This window comes from Rhinoraja longicauda, chromosome 17 (assembly GCF_053455715.1).
Source record: "Rhinoraja longicauda isolate Sanriku21f chromosome 17, sRhiLon1.1, whole genome shotgun sequence".
Taxonomy (NCBI): Eukaryota; Metazoa; Chordata; class Chondrichthyes; order Rajiformes; family Arhynchobatidae; genus Rhinoraja; species Rhinoraja longicauda.
Genome location: NC_135969.1, coordinates 29,774,320 through 29,801,274, shown reverse-complemented (window position 1 = coordinate 29,801,274; position 26,955 = coordinate 29,774,320). Strand labels below are relative to the sequence as shown.

The window sequence follows — 26,955 nt, the reverse complement described above, 5'->3', positions numbered from 1 at the left end:
AACATTTTCTTAAGTGCTTTAAACTCAAAAGTCAGTTGCTAAAAACTGATTATTTAGCATTTTCAAAGTTAAAAGTAATTCTAAGCTATGGGTGTTTTGGTCAAGATATGCTTTTTTTCCCCCCATCTCTGATATCTGTCCTTCAGACAACTCGAGGCAATGTCTCTTTTTGTACAGTTTAAAGTCTATGACTAGATTTTGTCACATAACTTATGATCTCTCTTCGAGCAGCTGCATGCATGACTGGTAAAGAAAATAGAAGTGTCAAGCTGGTTTTTGAAAGAGTGTTCATCTGAGGCTGAGACATTGTGGAAGAGGTTCATGTAACATATGGATAAAACATTAGAATTATTCCTGTCACTTGATCTAATGACTCAGAGCTAACTGGTTGCTTACAAATTGCATTCCATAAGATCATTGTCATTTCTACTGTCTATTGGCATACATCAAAAGGAAAATTGGACAATAAATACCTTAAATATTTTTGCAAAGTTTGGCTTGTGAAGTAGAGTTACTTCAAGACCATGTGAATAACTGGGTATCGGGCATTAGCTGGTGTTAGACACAAAATGTTGGAATAACTCAGCGGGTCAGACAGCATCTCGGGAGAGAAGGAATGGGTGACGTTTCGGGTCGAGACCCTTCTTCAGACATTAGCTGGTGTTACATTTTCCTCCCATCATTTCTGCTCAGTAAAGTACAAACCACGTGAGCTTTTTTTTAATTGGAGGATTACATCAGGTATTTTCTGCATTGTTTTCAAATGGCCTAACTAATGAATGCCAAGCATACAAGAGGATACTTAGCTTGACTGACTTGTAAGTAATTGCAATTATATTGATTGGAGGGTAAAATATTGTGTAGATTGGGATATCTACCCATCCTACCTGACTGACCTCCTCCACAGGCACACTCCCACCTGCACCCTCTGCTCTGCTGCTGCCAATCTCCTATCCCCCCCATCCGGACCAAACTCAGATCCTGGGGGGACAGGGCTTTCTCCATCGCTGCTCCCACCCTATGGAACTCACTACCCCAAACCGTCAGAGACTCCTCCTCACTCACCACATTCAAAACATCACTGAAGTCTCACCTGTTCAGTACTGCCTTCAACCACTGAAGGTCACCTCACCTTCTGTCTCCTTTCTCTGTTCGTTTACTTATTTATCTATTTATTCACTTCCCTATGTTCTTTAAATCCCTGTAAAGCGTCTTTGAGTGTATGAAAAGCGCTATATAAATGTAATGCATTATTATTATTATTATTATCTGTAATTCTGTTAATATCTGATTCTATCATTTCTAATTCCATATTTTATAAAAAAACATGCTAACAATTTGATTCCATGTTTTAAAATAAACGTTATTTATTTGTGTCTAAACGTTGAAATCTTGGAATAATACTTATGATTGAGATTGAGTAGTCCATAAATGCCAGTGATCCAAGCTTTCCCCAGAGGTCATGTGAATGGAGATTTCGGGGGGAGAGCAAGACTTTGCAAAGTTTAAATAAAAATGCAACATGCTGGAAATAACGGGTCGAACAACAGCTGTGGAAAGAGAACAGTAACAGTCATCATTTCATATCAAGGGCTATCAGAACTGGAACATTTCAGGTTAAGGATCCTTCATCAGAATGAGCACCTTCCAGAGATGGCATCAGAATTTCATCAGCACCAGCAACTTCCAGAATCAACTACATTCTGATTTTCAGTTGCACAGTAAAACAATTCATCTCAACTTTAGGTCTTGTGTGTTAGCATGTTCATGTGTTAGAATTCTGAAATTGCTGATAGTTGCTAAACAAAAAGACAGAAGACTTCTATCCATAAAATCTGAGTTCGTACGATCGAGAAACGCTTAAGTAAGAATCACATTACATGCATTTTACAAAGCAGCATCTCTATAAAAAAATAAAAGTTTTGAGAATTTGATGGAAAGATTTCTGTATCAGATGCACTGCCCACATGCAACAGAAATGGATAAAGGGAATAAATCTGTGTTTAGGAATAAATAGAATTAAAAATAAGGAACTAATGACAGTACCAGCCACTTTCATCTGTCATTTAAAAAAATCTTTACTAGGCTTTTCTTTAAAAATAATTATTTGACAATGGCATAATTCTTTGAAGGAAATGATTCTTAACTTGTGTGTTCGTTTAGGAGTTGTTAAACCACTTCAATTTTAGAATCATTGTTCCAATTCCTCTTTAGATAAAATACCCAGAAAACTCCACTGAAAATCTATAGATCTATGACCATTGAACGACTATACAAAATGTTTTTGAGTACTGTACTTAAAGGGCCTTTGAACTCAGCATTCTTAACCATTGTCCAACAAATTATAGTGTCTTATTAAAAAAGAAGCTGCTTTGAATTTCAATCAATAAGTGGAAGTAGGTATGAAAATTTAATGTAGACTTGGGTTCCATTCCAGATTTCTTGAAATGAATGCAAAAATCTCTATCTTGGCATTTTGATTTCATTGGGATTTTCTCAATTTTAAAAAATGTGATCATTGTGATTGTTGAAAGAGATGGGATGGTACCACTGAAATTGTAGTTTTTATGCAAGATATTATTTTAAACATTGTATTAAACAAACTAATTTGCATCTTCAAATTAAGAGCAACCTTCAATAATGATGCAAACAGATGAATAATGAAGAAAATTGAAACGTCTAGCAAAAAGATGACAACGAATATAAAGTTAAGAGATAAAGTAGAAAAGGCAATATGATTTTTTAAAAATCTTACAACAATTGACAAGTGAACTATTAACTAAGTACATTGGCTCAGTTTTAACAAGGAGCTTACCTGATCAATATAGCATCATGAGATCAAAAATTATATAGACATTTAATATGGAACAAAGGAAGATAAAAGATTACAAAATACAATACAATAAATAAAGATTACAATGAATAAGTTCAAAAACCAAAAATACATAAAATATACATATAACATTTCCCCCTTTATCTTTAATATTAATACATTTCAATCACTGTTAGCTTTAATTGATTTCAAGGACATCTCACGCTGGTGATCATTCCTGCACAGTTCCCTTGCAAATTACAAAAATCTTGGCCCCAAAGCAAACCCATGACAGTATGTTACTGCCTTTAGATTGCAATATTTGTGTCCAGGCCATTTCCTTAACTTCATGGATTGCTCAATTTCTTGATCCTTGCCATCAATTTTTGCATAAACTGTGCATTAAGGGAGACGAATTTACTCATGCAATTATATGAATAGACATTGACATTTCCGTGCAAGGAATCCTTAATCAGTTATGATCAAAGAATAAATAGCAGTCTAAAGCAAAAAGGAAGACATTCAATCACTGCTGTTCATTCACCTGTAGCCTCATATTTAATTGCACAATAAGTGATCATTCACATTCTTTAAATAGGTTGAGTGTTTCTGCCTCCATCAGGTTTTTAAATCGTACTCCATATCCCTGTTCCTCCCTTTCCTCTTTCCTTCCATCAGTTTCCGTGTGTTGCCTAGTTAGAAAATGCGCCAATTAGCAAAATAGATCCTCCTTTTTTGCTGCAAGTAAGTCTCTCATAATTGTATACACTGATTGAATATCTTCTTAGCCTCTTAACTTCTGAAGTGTACAAGCTTTGGCAATCCAACCTTTCCTTATTACTAACCTTTGCCAGCTCTGGCAATGTTGTCATAAACTTGCTCTTTTGTTTTTTCATATTGTCCTTATAATCCATTGAGCAACACTCTTTGGAGTGCTCCAGATATATTTAGTTTGCTCTTCAGTGTGCACCAGCCAGTTAGCTGCAGCTATTCTGTCTGCTGCTCTTCTGATGCTGCCATAAAAAATGTTGTACCGTTTATGTGATGAGTGCCAGATGGTGAGGATTTAATCAGCAATATGTCCTTTTCGTAATGAACATTAACATGGCCATATGGATCTGAGTGTAAAATTAAATATAGGGTCACTTTGTTTTTAGAATTAAACTTCTCTTCTATGATGAAAGTACAGTTTCAAGATAATTTGCAAGATGTAATGTATGAGATATAGATGGTAATGCTTTGCTGCTTTTGTCTGTGTTGATATTGTATCTCCACATCCTCCTCTGGGGAAGTTTACATGCACAACTGTGTGCAGACTCTCGCAATGGCATTTAAATGCAGGCTTCAGCACAAGTGGTGATTCCATAGATCTTCAAAGGATACAAAACTGCCTTTGGTATACCAGTTCAATCTGGGAATAATCAAAATGAAAGAATTGATGAACCATTGATAACTTGAACGATTATAAGTCTCTGGAGGTTATCAAAGTGAAAGGGAAGTGAGACTTTTCTAAATGAGTGGTCATCTTAAAATTGTGGTGTTGCACAAACGGGTCAATAAATGTCATTCAGCGGAAGGGTTGGGGACAATTGATGTGAAGCAATTAGTAAACGACAAGGTTACATGTCACATAAGCTGGTAAGGAATGATATTCATTCCCTTGCAAGGGGTGACATAGAATCAGGAGATGTTGAATCAGTATGGATAGAAATGAGGAATTATAAGGGTAAAAAGACCCTAATGGGAGTTATCTATAGGCCCCCAAACAGTAGCCTCGACATAGGGTGCAAGTTGAATCAGGAGATAAAATTGGCGTGTCACAAATGTAATGCTACGGTGGTTATGGGAGATTTCAACATGCAGGTAGACTGGGAAAATCAGGTTGGAAATGGACCCCGGGAAAGAGAGTTTGTAGAGTGCCTTCGAGATGGATTCTTAGAACAGCTTGTACTGGAGCCTACCAGGGAGAAGGCAATTCTGGATTTAGTGTTGTGTAATGATCCTGATCTGATAAGAGGACTAGAGGTAAAAGAGCCATTAGGAGGCAGTGATCACAACATGATAAGTTTTACTCTGCAAATGGAAAGGCAGAAGGGAAAATCGGAAGTGTCGGTATTACAGTATAGCAAAGGGGATTACAGAGGCATGAGGCAGGAGCTGGCCAAAATTGACTGGAAGGAGGCCCTAGCAGGGAAGACGGTAGAACAGCAATGGCAGGTATTCCTGGGAATAATGCAGAGGTTGCAGGATCAATTTATCCCAAAGAGGCGGAAAGACTCTAAGGGGAGTAAGAGACACCTGTGGCTGACAAGGGAAGTCAAGGACAGCATAAAAATTAAGGAGAGGAAGTATAACATAGCAAAGAAGAGTGGGAAGACAGAGGATTGGGACTCTTTTAAAGAGCAACAAAAGTTAACTAAAAAGGCAATACGGGGAGAAAAGATGAGGTACGAGGGTAAACTAGCCAATAATATAAAGGAGGATAGCAAAAGTTTTTTTAGGTACGTGAAGAGGAAAAAAATAGTCAAGGCAAATGTGGGTCCCTGGAAGACAGAAGCAGGGGAATTTATTATGGGGAACAAAGAAATGGCAGACGAGTTAAACCGTTACTTTGGATCTGTCTTCACTGAGGAAGATACACACAATCTCCCAAATGTTCTAGGGGCCGGAGAACCTAGGGTGATGGAGGAACTGAAGGAAATCCACATTAGGCAGGAAATGATTTTGGGTAGACTGATGGGACTGAAGGCTGATAAATCCCCAGGGCCTGATGGTCTGCATCCCAGGGTACTTAAGGAGGTGGCTCTAGAAATAGTTGAAGCATTGGAGATCATTTTTCAATGTTCTATAGATTCAGGATCAGTTCCTGTGGATTGGAGAATAGCAAATGTTATCCCACTTTTTAAGAAAGGAGGGAGAGAGAAAACGGGTAATTATAGACCAGTTAGTCTGACATCAGTGGTGGGGAAGATGCTGGAGTCAATTATAAAAGATGAAATTGCTGAGCATTTGGATAGCAGTAACAGGATCATTCCGAGTCAGCATGGATTTACGAAGGGGAAATCATGCTTGACAAATCTACTGGAATTTTTTGAGGATGTAACTAGGAAAATTGACAGGGGAGAGTCAGTGGATGTGGTGTACCTCGACTTTCAGAAAGCCTTCGACAAGGTCCCACATAGGAGATTAGTGGGCAAAATTAGAGCACATGGTATTGGGGGTAGGGTACTGACATGGATAGAAAATTGGTTGACAGACAGAAAGCAAAGAATGGGGATAAATGGGTCCCTTTCGGAATGGCAGGCAGTGACCAGTGGGGTACCGCAAGGTTCGGTGCTGGGACCCCAGCTATTTACGATATACATTAATGACTTAGATGAAGGGATTAAAAGTACCATTAGCAAATTTGCAGATGATACTAAGCTGGGGGGTAGTGTGAATTGTGAGGAAGATGCAATAAGGCTGCAGGGTGACTTGGACAGGTTGTGTGAGTGGGCGGATACATGGCAGATGCAGTTTAATGTAGATAAGTGTGAGGTTATTCACTTTGGAAGTAAGAATAGAAAGGCAGATTATTATCTGAATGGTGTCAAGTTAGGAAGAGGGGATGTTCAACGAGATCTGGGTGTCCTAGTGCATCAGTCACTGAAAGGAAGCATGCAGGTACAGCAGGCAGTGAAGAAAGCCAATGGAATGTTGGCCTTCATAACAAGAGGAGTTGAGTATAGGAGCAAAGAGGTCCTTCTACAGTTGTACCGGGCCCTGGTGAGACTGCACCTGGAGTACTGTGTGCAGTTTTGGTCTCCAAATTTGAGGAAGGATATTCTTGCTATTGAGGGCGTGCAGCGTAGGTTCACTAGTTTAATTCCCGGAATGGCGGAACTGTCGTATGTTGAAAGGCTGGAGCAATTAGGCTTGTATACACTGGAATTTAGAAGGATGAGGGGGGATCTTATTGAAACATATAAGATAATTAGGGGATTGGACACATTAGAGGCAGGAAACATGTTCCCAATGTTGGGGGAGTCCAGAACAAGGGGCCACAGTTTAAGAATAAGGAGTAGGCCATTTAGAATGGAGATGAGGAAGAACTTTTTCAGTCAGAGAGTGGTGAAGGTGTGGAATTCTCTGCCTCAGAAGGCAGTGGAGGCCAGTTCGTTGGATGCTTTCAAGAGAGAGATGGATAGACCTCTTAAGGATAGCGGAGTGAGGGGGTATGGGGAGAAGGCAGGAACGGGGTACTGATTGAGAGTGATCAGCCATGATCGCATTGAATGGCGGTGCTGGCTCGAAGGGCTGAATGGCCTACTCCTGCACCTATTGTCTATTGTCTATAACAGCCATAAGTGCACTGGAATATTCATGCCTATGTAAAGATATGGAAAAATATGCTGCAAAGAATTGGTAAAGGCAAGCTGGAATGGGAAGATGATCCAAAGATCATTGTGGTCTCTAATTTGACATTAATGTACAATCAGTGACACAAGAAACTGCAGATGCTGGAATCTTGAGCGATAAAGAAGAGACTGAAGGAACTCAGCAGATAAGATACATCTGTGGAGGGAACAGACAAACAATTTGTAAGGTTGGAACTCTTCTACAGACTGACGGAGTAGGCAGGAAAAAGCTGGAAAGGAGAGGCACAGTGGTGCAGCGGTAGAGACTCTGGTTCGATCCTGAATACGGGTGCTGTCTATAGTGAGTTTGTATGTTCTCATGTCTGGTACTTGCGCCACCATGGATTTGTGTTTAATTCTGATTATGTTTTGCACTAATATCTTGTATTTTTTGCACAGTACTCTTGCTCTTGGACATTTTATGTAAGGTTATATGTAATTCATGTTTAAGTTGTTTGTCTGTGCCTGGCATACTGTTGGACACAGGATTTTTCAATGTACCTGAACTTCAACGGATGTGCAGATGACAATGAACTTGAATCAACTTATCTGAGAGCTGCTAGGATTTGCTGTAACTCTGCAGAAATAAGGGCCGAACTCCAATTTTGCTGCATTGCTTTTACACCCTGTCCTCCCAATTTGTTCAAAAACTGGCACATCAGAGATTTCTGAATTTTTACCTTTTCACTTTCATTGTGTTGCACTGCAGAAAGAATCAAATGAGTGGTACACAAATTAGCCACATTTGACTTCATGAATTACAACTGAACTCATTTGGATTAAGGAGGTGTTTTAACAGCTTAACATTTTCCCTGCCTTCTGGAAGCCATTAGAACCAAGTTCACAGTATGATACAGCCATCATGATGAAGCTTGGCTATTAATTTAAATCATTTTTAAACAGTGCATGAACTCTTAATAAAGAGTTACCTAGAAATTCATTCCTTGGCAGTAATAAATGCTCCATGTGAGCAATATAATCCAATATGCATTGTACTGGGCCTCTGCAATTCATGCCAATGACTTAATGGAATGAATTATGGAAGCAAAGTGCAATGTGCTGACAAGTCTATGGCACCTTACCAACCAAGGATGAGCTTCTTGTCAAATGTATGTTCATAAATTGTGAAGGCTGTGTTTCTTATTTTGGACCCTTGAATCTGTAGCGTTATATTTTCCAGAAGCTATGACATTTTATGAAATACATTTTAAAGGTGCGCAATAACAATGAATTCAAGAAATGTAAATTTGATTCGGGATCTCTGCAGCTTGGAAAAAAAAGCACAGCATGATCTTTGCATATCTGAGAAATAAATTAATCCCAAAGACTTCAGTGCTCTCCATATTCCTCTGATATGTTAAATAATATGAAAGATAATAAAGCAAGGTACCCTGTGTTTACCAGTTTGTAGCTTTTTGCATTTTAACCTGTCTGGCGGATTGTACTGTGGCAACATTCAAGAATGTTTAATTGCCATATGTACTGGAATGGAACAATGAAATTCTTACTTGCAGCAGCATAACAGGTCTGTAAACACAGCACCCAATAGATACCACATTAAAATCAAACACAAAAAGTTAAATACACATAAAAAACAATATTAGTACAAAACAAAAGTTTGAAGTCCCTAATGTAACCATTACAGTTTGTAGTTTAGTTGGTGTTTATAGTGTTCAACAGCCTGATGATTGTTGGAAAGAAGCTGTTAATCTGGAGGTTACGGATTTCAGACTCATACTTCTTCCCGATGTCGGGAAAGTTTTACTTGCTGCAGCTTAACAGGCCCATTAACGCAATAGCGCATGGATAAATATATAATAGTCAATAATACAATAAATTAATAACAGCAATACTAGGTGTCCATAATAGTACCAACCCAAAGTCCTTAGAAGTTCGGAATTGAGGTTTGTGTTCTGTAGTATCAAAATGTCTGATAATTGTTGGGAAGAAGCTATTTTTGAACCTGCTGGTCATAGTTATCAGGCTCCTGCACCACCTTCCTGATGGTAGGAGCAAAATGAGAGTATGGCCAGTATGATGCGAGTTCTTGAAAATGTTGTCTGTCTTTTTGCGGCAGTGCCCCCAACAGGTCCCCTCGATAGTCGTGAGGTTAGTACCTGTGATGGGTTGGGCAATTTCTACCACTGACTATAGCTTCCTTTGCTCCAGTCATCGATTAAGGTCAAGTCATCGATTAAGGTCATGATACAACCACAGTAGGCTCTCTACTGTACACCTGTGGAAGTTTGAGAGAGTATTTGTCAACATACTGAATTTCCTTGATTTTATGAGGAAGTAGAGGCATTGATGAGCTTTCTGATTGCATCCATATGCTGGACCGAGGACAGATCTTCAGAGATATGCACGACTGGGAACTTAAACCAGTTGACTCTCTCCAATGCTGTCCCATCAATGAAGATGGATTCATGTATCTTTATCTTTTATATTTTCAGATTTCGTAACAGTGTCTACACACCAAAGTGTTTTGTTACTTGAAAGTGCATTGGAATATCTTGAGATCATGAAAGGCACTCTGTAATTTTAAGTTCTTAACTTCTCACACATAGATAATTTTAATAATATTGTAATATTTTTGGTGTATGTGTGCATTTGTACAGTGTACAAGTGAAAATATGTGTTTGTAATAAAAAACATTCTATCAGCCAATGAGGCAGTGTGCAGCATTTGTTTGTCCCCTCGTTACAAGATTCAGAGACTCCTCTGAATGCTGTTGGTTTTTTAAAATAATTGAACTCCTAAATATGCCCCACACTGACAATTTTCACTGTTTGCAGATCAATGCTGATGGGAGGCATTTCTCATGTCTGCCAATATACATTATATCCTGGCCTCTGTCCTCTTCTGTCAGGTGCCAGATCAGAGAATAAAGAAAACATGGCTAGAGCTGATAGAAAGACACACCTTTAGCTTCCAATGGTGTTTATACTCACCATTGCCCATCAACCATGCACGGTCATCTATAACAGGAGTGTTCTGACATCCAGTCTGCAGATCCTTTCAGTGTATTCATATTCAAAGGCCGATGTTATGCATTTCAGATGATCATTTATAAGCCCAGTGTTTTCTACCTCTTAACTGCACATGGAGTGGGTGGAGGTCAAGCTTGTCAGCTGTTTTCGCAATCTAAACTTCACAATGTAAAAGTGATTGATTACCGCACAATCATTATTGTTTTGTAAAGCTAAATTTAATCATGATGTTGTTCTAAAGAGGGTTGTTAATTTAACAAGAAAAATTGAACTTTATTTTTAATATGTTATCTCATGTATTTCCAGTTGATTGTTTCTGTGGTTTTAACCCAAGGGGACATTGAGTTGATATACGATGTAATAAAATGTAATTCTGCAAAGTGCTAATTCTGAAGTGGATGAATGTCTTGTGTTGGAAGAAACAATGAAGTGCTGCCAAAAGATATTGCAAACATTTCTGGAATATTTCCATCTTCAATGCATATGTAATTTTCTGTGTCTTTAACTGCATGTGTTTGTTCCATGTTCAAAATTATATTGTAAGAGCTGGCACAATCCATTTGGATTCAAGCTTAACATTTGAAAGTTGCACCATAGACAGAGTCCACCTCTTGAATGAGAAATCTGGGTGCCTTATTAGTTAATGTTGCAATTTATCAACACTGAGATCTGCTCATGAGCTCAGGACTTTTGTGCAAATTGGTTGTAGTTAGGCATCAAATTATGGAGAAGTCTGCAAGGTTTGTTGTGGGCCTCACCACTGTACCTGGTGTTTTTTTGCTACATCACACAATCTGTTCCAACGTTTGAAGCTTCAGTGCTCTTTCTTTCTTCCAGCATCAATATACAATCTCTCAAAATCAATCAAAACAAAACCAGAGTTTCCGCTCTATTATTATCTCGTAAACTCGACGAGAGGGCTTATGGGAGGTGATGCTGGGTGAGAACAGAATTATGATAAATCAAGAACTGGATCGCATACACAATACACAGATTTGCGTGAAGACTGATGTGTTGGAAAATAATCAACAGAAAGTCTGTGCCTAGTCTGCAGAAAAAGGGAAATGATTACCATAAAAAAGGAAGGAACCTAATATTTTCTCTTAAATTGGTTTTATAAATGCCCTCCTGTTTCCAGAGACAGGTCTCTCCTTTCACTCACTTTAGCCTAGAAAATGAATTAGCAAAACTTTCCACATCCATTAAACTATTTTCACTGACTATACAGTGGACATTGGATTTACACTGACTTTGAAATGAAAACAAAATATTTTTGTAAATACTTAAAAATTGCTTTTGGTTACATTTTGAAGCAGCTTTTGTCGAGACAAGCATTTCAGCAGGTAATGCTGATCAACCTGCTGTCTTGTAGACCATAATTAAACCTATTTATCAACTCAGCATTTGGCATTTCACACATGCTTCGTATTTAAATACTGGATGTCCTATTATAGCATTTCCGGTGCTCACGCCTACTGTTTACCTTCTGAAGGCATCTTTTGCAAAATATTTCTGTGGTATGAAACACTCAGTTCATCTAAATATTCACTTTAGTACACGAAGGAGATAAAGCTTAATAACATGGTGTCAAAACAACTTGCACAATGCTCTATGTAGTTTTACTAATGTCTTGAAGAGTTATAAGATAACATCCCAATTCTTGTACAGTGCCCTAACCAATGAAGACAAGCATTCTTCACCAAAATCATGACATTGACGTGGCTTAATATGGTAGAACTATATCAGAAATACAGTTTCAAAATAAGAGGGTTTTAATTTTTGAACAGCAAGGGAGTCAACACATAGTCATACAGCACGGAAAAAAGCCCTTCGGTGCAACCCGTCCATGCCCACTAAGATGCCCCATCCAAGCGAATCCCATTCTCTCACAATCCTCTGAACTTTTCCTATCCAAGTAACTGTCCAAGTGTCTTTTAAATGTTGTTTTGAGCCTGCTTCATGTACCATCACTGGTAGCTCATTCCATATACCCACCACTGCCCCTCAAGTCCATATTAAATCTTGCCCTTTAAACCTTTTGTCTTCTGGTTTTTGATTCTCTTATTGTGAGCAAATGAATTTGTGCATTCATCCTATCTATTCCTCATGATTTTATACACCTTTATAAGATCACTGCTCAGCCTTCTGCCATACCATGAAAAAAGTCCAAGTCTGCCCAAGCTCTCCATCTCGTTCAGCCCCTCGAGTCCTGGCAACATCCCCGTAAATTTTCTCTGCACTCTTTCCAGCATAATAACATCCATCCTAGAGCAAAGTGACCAAAACTGAACACAATACTCCAAATGCGGCCACACCAGCTGTAACATAACGTTCCAACTTCTAGCCTAATACCGTGACTGATGAAGGCCGATGTATTAAAAAAACCTGAACCACCCTATCAACCTGTGATGCCACTTTCAGGGAACTGTGCACCTGCACACCAAGGTCTTTCTGCTCTACAACACTCTCCATGGCCCTACCATTCACTATGAAGGACCTGCCCTGGTTTGACTTCCCACAATGCAACACCTCACACTTGTCTGCATTGACCCCACTTGCCCAGCTGATCAAAAGATTGCTGCAATTTTTGACAACCATCATAACTGTCTACGACACCACCCTATTATTTAGATCTGCAAATTTGCTAATCATGTCTTCTACATTCTCAACTAAATCATTGACATAAACCACAAACACCAATGGGCTTATCAGCCATCCCTGAGGCATACCACTCGCCACTTCAGTATCCAGTTAGCCAGCAATAAACTGACATCGCAGCAGAGCATCATCAGTGATTTGAATTAAGGGCAGAGCAGGCACATGGGGCTGAATGTTTTTTATTACTTATGTCCTTGTGACTGAATCTTCAGATCAGGATCTCTGAATTATTAGTCCACTAGTATATATTCCTTCCACTTTTAAAACGGTCTTACATTGTCACTTCTCAGTCTACTGTTAATATTCATTGACTTTATTAATAGGTAATATATTGCATCTGAAAGGACTAATTAAAAGAAAAAACATGCCTTTACGGTATTCCCTCCGGTCTGCAATTTTCTCTTTGATACACAGCAAACGGCATGAATAAAACCTTTGTTTAGATAGATTATAGCAGCCATTATGACAGTGTCAATGCACATTTTTTCCTCTTTTCGCCTCTATACCCTGGCGGAATTAGCTAATTTGTACTCTTCATAATATTTAATCCATATTCTGAATAAAATGTGAACCAAGGCCCCATCTGTTCCCTCAGATGATGTAAAAGACGCTATGAAATATTTTTGAAGTAAAGCAGTGGGGATTTCCCAAGTGCCCTGTCCAACGCTGATCTCTCAATTAAAATTACGAAAACAGATTATATGGTCATTATCACATAGCTGCCTGAGGGAGCTTGCTTTTGCAAACACGCTGCCACAATATTACTTTATTGGCTGGCAACCATGTTGTGACATCCTGAAAAAGATTTGTATATCACTAACTACAAATAAAGGAGAAAATCATGCAGGGAGTTGGCGGAAAAGATCACAATGGTGAAATATATGGCAATGGTTGGATCAGGGATGTGACTAAAGACATTTTATCAGAGAGAAGTGAAATGTTATTAGAATTTAAGAGTCATTGAAGTTTGCGATCTTTCATGTATGAAAAGAAGGAAATTGCATTTATTGCATCAAAAAATGCATTGAATAATGAAGTGGAGCTGGGCACCAGGACAGCTTTGATACTGAGTCGTCTTTATAACAAGAGGTCAAGAGTGTGTATGTGCCAATGCATGGCGTACAGTGTTGGATCTCAGCATGTGCTGAGAATAATGTTACAAGAAATGATGAATCATGTGAACAAACCTGTGACCCTGGTTGGATCTGTTTTGTGAAGTGCTGGTTGCTCACCCTCCCTTTTCAGATTGTTCTGCAACCTGCTCTGTGAAATCCTTGATCCTGGCACCAGGGAGACAACAGACTAGATGTGAGTCTTGCTCACAACCACAAAGCAATGCCTGTCTATCCCCAAACTGTCCCCTGAAAGCACAATTATCATTGTGTCCAGATACTCAAGACTATGATAAGAAATCAATATTAATACTAAGTCCACCTATCAGTAATGCTCATCTAGATTTTGTCCTTCCCGACTATACAACAGTGCCAGTGGTGGTGCCACTGAATTTGCTGATGCTGATTTCCCCTGAGTGGCAATCCTCAACTCCTTGGTCTTGCTATTGTTGAAAGCATCTCCTCTGCTCTGACTCTTCATGAACCGTTATTTCAAAGACAGCTCATCAATGCCTCAACTTCCTCAGAATTTTGAGGAGATTCTAGCAAGTTGGGGAACACTTTATCATACTTCCACAAGTCTTCAATGGAGAGCATATTGACTGGTTACATCATGGCCTGGTTCTGTAAGTCTAACACCTAAGAAGTGATTGAGAGAAGGTTTTGAAGGAACAGTTGGCCAAAGGAAAAGATGCTGCAGGCTACCTACACCCAGTACCGGCTGATTTACTGAAATTTTCTGCTGTGTCTTTTTTTTTAAACAAAGCCTGCGGCAAATCCTTCATGGCTGGATCTAGTTTTATTGCGTATCAATATTATTTGTATTCTTTCAATTCAGATGGTGAAAATTAATGTGCGTATCTACCAGCGCATAACGGTGTTCATAATAATTTCAGCCTTCTAATTGAAAGTTGGACATAATTCAAAGTTGCTTAACAAGAAATTCTATTATGACAATAGACAATAGGTGCAGGAGTAGGCCATTCAGCCCTTCGAGCCAGCACCGCCATTCAATGCGATCATGGCTGATCACTCTCAATCAGTACCCCGTTCCTGCCTTCTCCCCATACCCCCTCACTCCGCTATCCTTAAGAGCTCTATCCAGCTCTCTCTTGAAAGCATCCAACGAACTGGCCTCCACTGCCTTCTGAGGCAGAGAATTCCACACCTTCACCACCCTCTGACTGAAAAAGTTCTTCCTCATCTCCGTTCTAAATGGCCTACCCCTTATTCTTAAACTGTGGCCCCTTGTTCTGGACTCCCCCAACATTGGGAATATGTTATCTGCCTCTAATGTGTCCAATCCCCTAATTATCTTATATGTTTCAATAAGATCCCCCCTCATCCTTCTAAATTCCAGTGTATACAAGCCCAATCGCTCCAGCCTTTCAACATACGACAGTCCCGCCATTCCGGGAATTAACCTAGTGAACCTACGCTGCACGCCCTCCATAGCAAGAATATCCTTCCTCAAATTTGGAGACCAAAACTGCACACAGTACTCCAGGTGCGGTCTCACCAGGGCCCGGTACAACTGTAGAAGGACCTCTTTGCTCCTATACTCAACTCCTCTTGTTACGAAGGCCAACATTCCATTGGCTTTCTTCACTGCCTGCTGTACCTGCATGCTTCCTTTCATTGACTGATGCACTAGGACACCCAGATCTCGTTGAACTCCCCCTCCTCCTAACTTGACACCATTCAGATAATAATCTGCCTTTCTATTCTTACTTCCAAAGTGAATAACCTCACACTTATCTACATTAAACTGCATCTGCCATGTATCCGCCCACTCACACAACCTGTCCAAGTCACCCTGCAGCCTTATTGCATCTTCCTCACAATTCACACTACCCCCCAACTTAGTATCATCTGCAAATTTGCTAATGGTACTTTTAATCCCTTCGTCTAAGTCATTAATGTATATCGTAAATAGCTGGGGTCCCAGCACCGAACCTTGCGGTACCCCACTGGTCACTGCCTGCCATTCCGAAAGGGACCCATTTATCCCCACTCTTTGCTTTCTGTCTGTCAACCAATTTTCTATCCATGTCAGTACCCTACCCCCAATACCATGTGCCCTAATTTTGCCCACTAATCTCCTATGTGGGACCTTGTCGAAGGCTTTCTGAAAGTCGAGGTACACCACATCCACTGACTCTCCCTTGTCAATTTTCCTAGTTGCATCCTCAAAAAATTCCAGTAGATTTGTCAAGCATGATTTCCCCTTCGTAAATCCATGCTGTATTTTTAATGCTGCTGGTATAAAATCATAAGGTCCTAATATGCAAGGCAACAAACAAGGACGCTGTTTTTTGGATTCATCAACACATTTATCCAGACAGATGTTGTAACTTTATTGGAAAAAAATTGATTAAAAACATCTTCTGTTATTCATACCAATGCTCAGCCAACTGCATATGCACACTGCTATTTGCAGGAAATGCTCCAAAATTCATCTTCAGCAACTTGAATCTTGTGGTCTGTGATCACAGCCACCAACTCTGCAATGCCATTGACTTCAACATTAGTAAAGCCTAAGCACATTAATTTAATGTAATTTTTTTTCTGCTAAGACCTTGTAGTACTGTAGACAGACTTTTAGCACTATGTGCTGCAGGTAGGGCTTTAAACTGAAAAAACGACTTTAGGGGAAAGTTACTGACTTAATTTCACGGCATTGAGGAAAATACAAATTATGTAATGTAGACGTAAGGGACTTTAGATACTGGTTTACAAAAATAAACACATATAGCATTTGAGTGCTTCAAATTGAAGAAGGGTCCCAACCCAAAGCAATGTCTATTAAGCAATATTGGGAAAATTGATCTTTGAAAACCATTGGGGGCAGGGTGTTGACATGGATAGAGAATTGATTGTCCGACAGGAAGCAAAGAGCAGAAGTAAACGGGTCCTTTTCAGAATGGCAGGCAGTGGCGAGTAGAGTGCCGCATGGCTCGGTGTTGGGGCAGCAACTGTTTACCATATATTAATGACTTGGATGAAGGAATTAGAAATAACACTAGCAAGTTTGCGGATGACACAAAGCTGGGTGGCAGTGTGAACTGCGAAGAGGTTGTTAGGAGGTTGCAGGGTGACCTGGATAGGTTGAGTGAGTGGGCAGATGCGTGGCAGATGCAGTATAATATAGATAAATGTGAGGTTATCCACTTTAGACAATAGGTGCAGGAGTAGGCCATTCGGCCCTTTGAGCCAGCACCACCATTCAATGTGATCATGGCTGATCATTCTCAATCAGTACCCCGTTCCTGCCTTCTCCCCATACCCCCTGACTCCGCAATCCCTAAGAGCTCTATCTAGCTCTCTCTTAAATGCATTCAGAGAATTGGCCTCCACTGGCTTCTGAGGCAGAGAATTCCACAGATTTACAACTCTCTGACTGAAAATTGTTTTCCTCATCTCCATTCTAAATGGCTTACCCCTTATTCTTAAATTGTGGCCCCTGGTTCTGGACTCCCCCAACATTGGGAACATGTTTCCTGCCTCTAACGTGTCCAACCCCTTAATAATCTTATATGTTTCGATAAGATCCCCTCTCATCCTTCTAAATTCCAGTGTATACAAACCTAATTGCTCCAATCTTTCAACATACGACAGTCCCGCCATTCCGGGAATTAACCTAGTAAACCTACGCTGCACGCCTCCAATAGCAAGAATATCCTTCCTCAAATTTGGAGACTAAAACTCCACACAGTACTCCAGGTGCGGTCTCACTAGGGCCCTGTACAACTGCAGAAGGACCTCTTTGCTCCTATACTCAACTCCTCTTGTTATGAAGGCCAACATTCCATTGGCTTTCTTCACTGCCTGCTGTACCTGCATGCTTCCTTTCAGTGACTGATGCACTAGGACGCCCAGATCTCGTTGTACGTCCCCTTTTCCTAACTTGACACCATTCAGATAATAATCTGCCTTCCTATTCTTACCACCAAAGTGGATAACCTCACACTTATCCACATTAAACTGCATCTGCCATGCATCCGCCCACTCACACAACCTGTCCAAGTCACCCTGCAACCTCATAGCATCTTCCTCACAGTTCACACTGCCACCCAGCTTTGTATCATCTGCAAATTTGCTAATGGTACTTTTAATCCCTTCATCCAAGTCATTAATGTATATTGTAAATAGCTGCGGTCCCAGCATCGAGCCTTGCGGTACCCCACTAGTCACTGCCTGCCACTCTGAAAGGGACCCATTTATCCCCACTCTTTGCTTTCTGTCTGCCAACCAATTTTCTATACCATGTGCTCTAATTTTGCCCACTAATCTCCTATGTGGGACCTTGTCGAAGGCTTTCTGAAAGTCAAGGTACACTACATCCACGGGCTCTCCCCTGTCAATTTTCCTAGTTACATCCTCAAAAAATTCCAGAAGATTAGTCAAGCATGATTTCCCCTTCGTAAATCCATGCTGACTCGGAACGATCCTGTTATTGCTATCCAAATGCTCCGCAATTTCGTCCTTTATAATTGACTCCCGCATCTTCCCCAACACTGATGTCAGACTAACTGGTCTATAATTTCCCGTTTTCTCTCTCCCTCCTTTCTTAAAAAGTGGGATAACATTAGCTACCCTCCAATCCACAGGAACTGATCCTGAATCTATACCAGTGCGTCCACGATTTCTGGAGCCACCTCCTTAAGTACCCTGGGATGCAGACCATCAGGCCCTGGGGATTTATCAGCCTTCAGTCCCATCAGTCTACCCAACACCATGGGGAGAAGGCAGGCACAGGTTATTGATTGTGGATAATCAGCCATGATCACAATGAATGGCGGTGCTGGCTTGAAGGGCCGAATGGCCTCCTCCTGCACCTATTTCCTATGTTTCTATGAAACTGATAGATTTGTTGATCTGTGTGGTTCTTTTTTTTATTTATTTTTATTTTTTTATTTTTGAAAAGCATATGTACAGATAGAAATAAAAGACAAATTTGTTACAAAGTACTTACATAGCTTCAATTTTTAAATTTTTAAAGAGAGAAAATAAAAAATAAAGAAGAAAGAAAAAAAAACTATAAACTATTGGGAAGAGAGAATAATTTTTTTTTTTTTAAAGGTATAACTATAAAAATTAAAGGGGGTAGATCCGGGAGACAATAACCACAGTTGTACATCCAACCTTAAACTCAAGTTTCAACTTTTAATTTTAAATTTTTATTTTAGTCCTGTGTCAAACCCATTTACTTTTCTAAAAATTCAATAAATGGAGACCATATTTTAAAAAATAAATCAGGTTTGTCAATTAAGGCAAATCTTATTTTTTCCAAATGCAGGGTCTCTGTCATTTCCGTAGTCCACATTTTAATTGTGGGGGTTATTGGTTTTTTCCAAAATTTAAGTATTAATTTTTTCGCAGTTATTAAACTGTAATCAAGAAAATGTACCTGACTTGTTGTAAAGTTTGTAGTATTTTCTGATAATCCTAATATAATTAATTTTGGATCCATATCCAATTGCTTGTTGATAACTTTAGAAACTATTTATAAAATATCCAACCAGAAATTTTGCATTTTTATGCAAGTTACGAAAATATGAGTTAAATTAGCTTCTTGAAATTGACATTTATCACAAATAGGAGAGATACTAGGAAAAATCCTATTTAATTTCGTCTTCGAATAATGTAATCTATGTATTATTTTAAATTGTATTAAGGAATGTCTAGTATTTAATGAACATTGGTGTATATGTTGTAAACTTTCATCCCATATATCTTGCATTATGAGTTGGTTCAATTCGTCCTCCCATGCTCGTCTATATGATTCTGATGACGGAATGTCAGTATCTAGGAGAGTATTATAAATAAAGGATATTAATTTATTTGAATTATAATGTCGATTCAGGCATACATCAAGAGTTTCTGGACCTCTACATTTATATTCTTGCATGTGTAATTTTACATAATCTCTAAGTTGTAAATATCTAAAATAATTATTAACATGTAATCCGTACTTCTGCTGTAAATCCTGAAAAGAAAGAAAAGTTCCCTTATGATAAAGATCTCCCATCCTTTTAATTCCATAACTTTTCCATTGAGCAAATCCTCTATCTAAGACAGACGGTTTAAAAGAAGGGTTATTCGCAATAGGGAGGAAAGCAGATAATTTACTCAGTTTTAAAGTAAGATTTAATTGTTTCCAGGTACGGATAACACTGTGTATAATCGGATTACCTCCATATGTTTTTTTATTTAAATTTATTGGAGCTAAGAGGATCGCACCAATATCAAATGGTAAACAATCCTCTTTCTCCATCTTTAACCAATCCGGTTGTTGATCAGTGTCATCCAACCAGCAGGTTATATTTTTAATATTAACCGCCCAATAATAAAATAAGAAGTTAGGTAAGGCAATTCCTCCATTAGTTTTAGACTTACATAGATGTATTTTATTTATTCTATGAGTCTTGTAGTCCCAAATAAAATTAGTAATAATTGAATCAATTTAAAAAAAAAACTTTTTTGGAAGATAGATCGGAATTGCTTGAAATAAGTATAATAACTGTGGAAGAATGATCATCTTTATAGCATTACTACGACCAACTAATGATATAGGAAGTGTTTTCCAAAATTGGATATTTCTGTGTAATTTAGTAAGTAAAGGAGGAAAATTTAATTTAAATAAAGAAGTATATTTCCTAGTCACGTAAATTCCAAGATATTTAAACTTTTCATAGGCAATTTTAAAAGGAAATTGTTGAAGTATGGCCGGATTCTGCTCCATTATTGGCATAATTTCACTTTTGTACCAGTTAATTCTATAACCTGAAAATGAACCAAATTGAGTTATGAGATTTAATAAATTCGGAATGCTAATTTCTGGCTTTGTAATGTATATTAATACATCATCCGCATATAAAGAAATTTTATTGGTTGTATGTTTAGTGTTATAACCATGAATATCTGAATTTGATCTAATACTCTCAGCAAGTGGTTCTATAATAAGGGCAAATAGAAGCGGGGATAGTGGGCATCCTTGTCTACAACCCCTAAATAAATGAAATTTGGATGACAGCATTTGATTAGTTAATATTCTAGCTGTTGGGGATGTATATAAAAGTTTCACCCATGAACAAAAATTTTCACCTAATTGAAATTTTTCCATCACTGAGAAAAGATAGGGCCATTCTACTTGATCAAATGCTGTTTCAGCATCTAGCGAGATGATTGTTAAATCTTCATTTAATAGTCTATTTGAATATATTATATTGAACAAGCGTCTCAAATTGAAAAATGAATATCGTTTAGCTATAAAGCCTGATTGATCGGGGTGTATCAATTTATCTATAACTAGACAATCTATGAGCTAAGATTTTCGCTAATATCTTCTGATCAGTATTTAAAAGAGCTATCGCTCTGTACGAGCCAGGGTCTTCAGAATCCTTATCTTTTTTAGGAATAAGTATTATTGTTGATTCAGTCAGAGTTTGTGGTAATCTCTGTTGTTTAAAGGCGTGACTATATACAGTTTGCAAACGTGGAGAGATCAAATCACTAAATTTTTTATAAAATTCATTATTTAAGCCGTCAGGGCCAGGAGTCTTCCCATTTTTCATGGATTTAATGGTCTCTTCAACGTCTTTCATAGTTATTTCTGCGCCCAGTAATTTTTGGCACTCACATTCAAACCAGGAAGGTTACATTCCTGCAAAAAGTTTTGCATCTGCGCAGAGCTATCTGTTATTTGATGAATATAATGACTGATAAAATTGCAAAAATCTCTGATTAATATCCTTGGGTAGTTTAAGCAAATCTCCGTTTTCTGATCTAATTTTATGAATTGTAGAATCATCTTCTAATTTACGGAGTTGACGTGCTAGCAATTTCTGTGATTTATCTCCAAATTCAAAATGTTTTCGTTTAGTATATTGAAAAAGCCTTAAAATATGAGCTCAGAGTATATAATTTAACTTATATTTGAGCGCTGCGATTTTATTATGTATTTCAATAGAGGGAGCGATGGCATTTGTTATCTCTAACTGTTTTATCTGACTTTCTAGGTCATGTTGTTCAACCCGCTTCTTCTTGTTTTGAGACACTTGAAAGGCAATAATATTTCAGGGAGGTCATTTGCGTTTAAAAAAAAGTTTCAAATTGCGATTTAAGATAGTCATAACATGCTGTTTCATTTAAAATTTGAGGATTAAATCTCCAATTGGTCTGTTTCCCTGTTACTCCTTGGAGTTTTACCCTAAATGTTAAAGGGGCATGATCGGATATAATAATATTATGATATTTTGAATTATACGTATAAGGAATAAGTTTGGAGTCCACCAAGAAATAGTCAATTCTTGAGTAAGTTTTATGCACTGGTGAATAAAATGAATACTCTCGGCCTGAAGGGTTTTCAATTCTCCAAACATCTTTTATATTTGCACTATTTATATAAGAGTTTAATAATTCACACGACTTGGATTTTGTTTTCCTTTGAGTTGACGATCTATCCAAATAAGGATCTAATGTACAATTTAAATCTCCTCCAATTATCAAGTTATATTGTCCAAATTCTGGAATGGTATTAAATATATATTTTTTAAATAACGGATTATCAAAATTTGGTGCATAGACATTCACCAATATCAATTTTGTAGAATATAGTTCTCCCACTAATATAACATATCTACCTTCAGTGTCGACTATAGAGGAAGTATGTATAAATGGTATACCCTTACGAATTAAAATGGCAACACCTCTTGATTTAAAGGGAAATGATGAGTGAAATAATTTATCAATCTATTTGCCTTTCAATCTATTATGTGCTACATTTTTGAGATGCGTTTCCTGAAGGAACATTATATCAGCATCAATAGATTTTAAATGTGAAAGTACTTTACCTCTTTTAATTGGTTCATTAATACCCTTGACATTCCAACTACAAAATGTAATACCTTTACCCCCTGTTTTCCTAGTAGTATCTTGCATCTTAACCGATAAATAGTCTATAATAAAGCAAATGGCCTGGCACCCGAACTACAACATTTTTCTTGAATGAAGGGTGGATGATCTTTTGTACTACGTAGAATGTTTCCCGGAAATATCTCCCAAAGGTATATAAATTCTGAAAAATGACATAATAATAAAAATTGAATCTAAAAAAAAAATCAATATATAAAAGGTTAAAAGAGTGCAGGAAAAAAGAAGAAACAACTAAAACTACAACTGCAATTAGTGCAGTTAGTGATAGCCACCCTAAGGTGGCAAAAAATCTAAGGACTTCCGTGGGATGTAAAAAAATAATAACACTAGCTCCGTTTTTTAACGAAGTTGTTGTTTTTTTATTTTTTATAAAAGAGTGTTAAACGGGGCAGGCCCGAAACTAATTAGTCTATAATAAATCGATTTTTCTGTCTAAGGTATATTAATTAAGTGTTCGAAGTAAAGTTTACATAAATCAAATATTACTTGTACTTCTTATTAGTAATGATTAATAAAAATATATATGTTTTTTGATTAATAGTAATTAGTTACGGTTAATATTCGTATAGTATATACACTAAGCTTAAATCTTTAGGTTTTAATATCTTAAAGTCCAATCAGTTGTCTGCCAATTAATAAAGCCGTGAAGTCATATTCAACCCTTCAGCGACCTTTCGATCTCCCGAGCGAATTCCAGTGCTTTATTGTGGTCAGTAAAAAAGGATTCTGTTTGATTGTAGGTAACTCGGAGTTTTGCTGGATACAACATACCAAATCTGAACGATGGGATCTTCCTAAGAATAGATCTTGACTCATTGAACAGTGCTCTTGACCACCTCAGCAGGGTAATCTCTGAAGATGCGAATCTCATCGCCTTGAAATGATAAAGTTCTGTTACTAGCAATTCTCGACAGCATATCTTCTAAAACGTGAGCATAATGCACCTTCAGTATCAAATGCCTTGGAGGGGCGTTAGCACCTGGCCGTGCTCTCAGTGCTCTGTGGGCTCGATCCAGCAAGGGCTTTGAATCCATTTTCAAAACTTCTTGTAACAGCTCAGCAGTAAAGTCACGAAGGTTTTTAGCTTTCTCTTTACCTTCTTTAACTCCAAGAATTCTTAAATTTTGTCGTTTAGAATGACCCTCTAGGTCAGTACATTTTTCAGTTAATTTCATCAATAAATCAGATAAACGCTGAGTCTCCGTCAATACTGCTTTTGTTGTTTCAGCACTCGTCTCGGCTAAGGCTTCCAACTCACATATAGCCTCATCATGTTGTTGTATTGACGCTGTGATGTGGTTCACCTTACCGGAAAAATCGGAGTCCAACTTTTGTAGCTTGGAGGTTACTTCCTCCATGTGTTCATTCATGATTTCACATATTTCAGCCTTTGATGAAGCCAACTGATCCTTAATAATAGTTAGTATTTCCCCCTTCATTCCTTTAAGCGATACTAATTCAACTTTCATCTCTTGGAGTTCAACTGTCATATTTGTTACTTGAGACTTCATACCTGAAAGCTCCTCACCAACAAAGCTACGAAATTCTTCCAAACCAATTTTTTTTTACTGTGGATTCCGGGTTCGTTTGGAAGTTTCTTCCTGAGTCAACGCTGAAGTTTGGGCTGCAGCAGAGGCTTCCATCTGTCCTGGTTCTTCTTCTTCCAACAGTCTTGTTCTAACCGTTCCTTTTTTAACGTTTTTTAACGGGGGGGTGCGACTTGTCGACATTTACTATTAAAAGTCGCGATCTGATGACGTCACCCACCCTTCGTTGAGAATTGCCGGTAAGTTGCAACGGGCCCGTCCCGTTCCTCTCTCCTTAAATCAAAATGTTCACGGAGCTAGTTGGCGTGCGACTTACTCAGTCCATAGCGCCACCGGAAGTCCCCCGATCTGTGTGGTTCTGAATGACACTTACTTGCAGGGAATGTAGCTGCTATGATTTTTCCATTAACAGCATGAGAATTAGTTTACTTCATAAGAACAGTAATGCATCCACAATGCATCAGCATGAGCGACATGATGAAGTCATGGAAAAATAATGGGAATTGTGGACATGTGACTTCACTGTGTTGCCGCAGATCATATGGAGTGGCAGTTGGCTTCACTGAGGGGTATATGGAGGCAGAAAGTATTATAAATAGGAGCTTCAGAAACATTGTCAGATAGTGACCACCAGAAGAGGCAGCCAGAAAGTGCAAGTGTTCGCAGCGGCCATTTCCCTCTCTACAAGTAAACTGTTTTGGATACTGTAGCGAGGAGTTGAGGCATTGATGACCTGTCTTTGTGATTGTATCAAGGTGCTCAGACCAGGACATATTATCAGAAATGTACACACCCAGGAATTTGAACAATTGACTCTCTCCACCAGTATCCTGTCGATGAAGGCAGGTTCATAGATCCTCAGCTTTCCCTCCCTGAAGTCAACGATCAACTCCTTGGTCTTGCTGTGGTTGATAGCATCTCCTCTGCTCTGACTCTTTGTGAACCGTTATTTCAGTGGGTGGTATCTTTGTCGAATGTAAAGATAGTGTGAGAGCCCCTCAAGCCTGCTGTGTCATACAATAAGATTGAGGCTGATCCTCATTATTTTTTCCACTTGACCTTCATATGTCATGGTTCCTATATTTAAGTCCAAAACATTATTATGTGACAAAAAGCAAGGAATGAAGCACTATCCCCCATGGAACTGTTTGTCAGTCACAAAAACATGCACTAACCATTCGCATTTGCTTCCTGCCGTTAAACCAATTTCAAATCCCTTGGGCCTTGATATTTTTATACAAGCTGTCTGCTCATCAGAAAGGAGCTGCTCTTAAGAAATTTATGCTGACTGCCCTGATTAATATGTGCCTTTTCAAAACGTTTGCACTGTCTCTTAGAATTTATCCAACTAATTTGCTCACACCAAGCTAACTGGCTTGGTTTATTTATCACCTTCTGCCCTTTTAGTGATACATTAGTGGTCACTAGTGGTCCTCCAGTTTTGCTGATAGCAATCCTGTAGCCCAAAAGATGTGACAAGTAAGTCAGAACCTCCACAATATCGTCCATGGGCCTCTAGATTTGGCTTGCCTCCTGTTGCTCAGAAACGGCATTACATTCAAATACCTTTTGCCAGACCATGTTTGCAACATCATTTCTCACTCCCTGTAAAATTCACCCAACTCCAATTTAGAATATTAACTTTTTTTTCCTGCTGTCCTATTCCCTATTATGCTAAATCGAACTGAATTATGATCACACCCATGAAATGACACTCTCACCATTCCTCCTTCCACCTGCTCAGCTTTATTCATTGAAACTAAATCTAAGATTGTAACCGCTGTCCACATTTCAGAAGAAGCATGTTTTGGGCTTGCTTTGTGACAGTTTTCTTTTTCCCAGAATACAATTTAGGAGGTCTGTGCCCACAAAATACTTTACACTGACAGTATCCCAGTTAATGTTAGGGTAGTTAAAATTCTTCACTATGACTGCCCTTTTATGATTGCATTTCTCAGAAAATTTCCAATAAAGTTACGAGCTTCTTTCTTTGGACTGCATGTTAGTAGATTACAAAAGTCTGCTTCTTTGTTCTTCAGTTCAACCCTTTATTTGACGATCCTTCTAACATATCCCTTTTCAGCTGTGATTATTTACCTAATCATTATTGTCAGCTCTCTCTTTTATCCCTCCCACAATTTCATCCAAAGGCCTTGAAACTAAAACTTATTAAAAAGCCAGTCCTGCCCTTCTAAATCCAAAGGATTTGTCATCTTTTCGACCCATGGAGTACAGAATATGTCTAGCCAGTCCATGTACATTCACTTTTCCATGAGGTTTGCATCTGCCTTGCTCATCAATGCTTGCTGTTTTTGAGGGATCCTCATACTCATTGCATTCATATTTGATGTTAATTTGTACGCAATTGGGTTTTCATTTCAATGCTCTAATCAGGATTCTTGCTTGAATCAGGTCTTGAAGGGAAGGAAGCTCCTCAAACGGCGGAGCATCTTGGACAATACAGCTCACCTCCATGACACACTGGTCAAGCTGAGGATACCT

At 38.4% G+C, this 26,955-nt stretch overlaps 1 protein-coding gene across 7 annotated transcripts in view; it reads left to right on the top strand.

Moving 5' to 3' along the window:
• Positions 1-26,955, top strand: part of bsnb (bassoon (presynaptic cytomatrix protein) b) — a 299,861-nt gene that overhangs the window by 107,781 nt on the left and 165,125 nt on the right. The gene's annotated exons all lie outside the window — the stretch shown is intronic.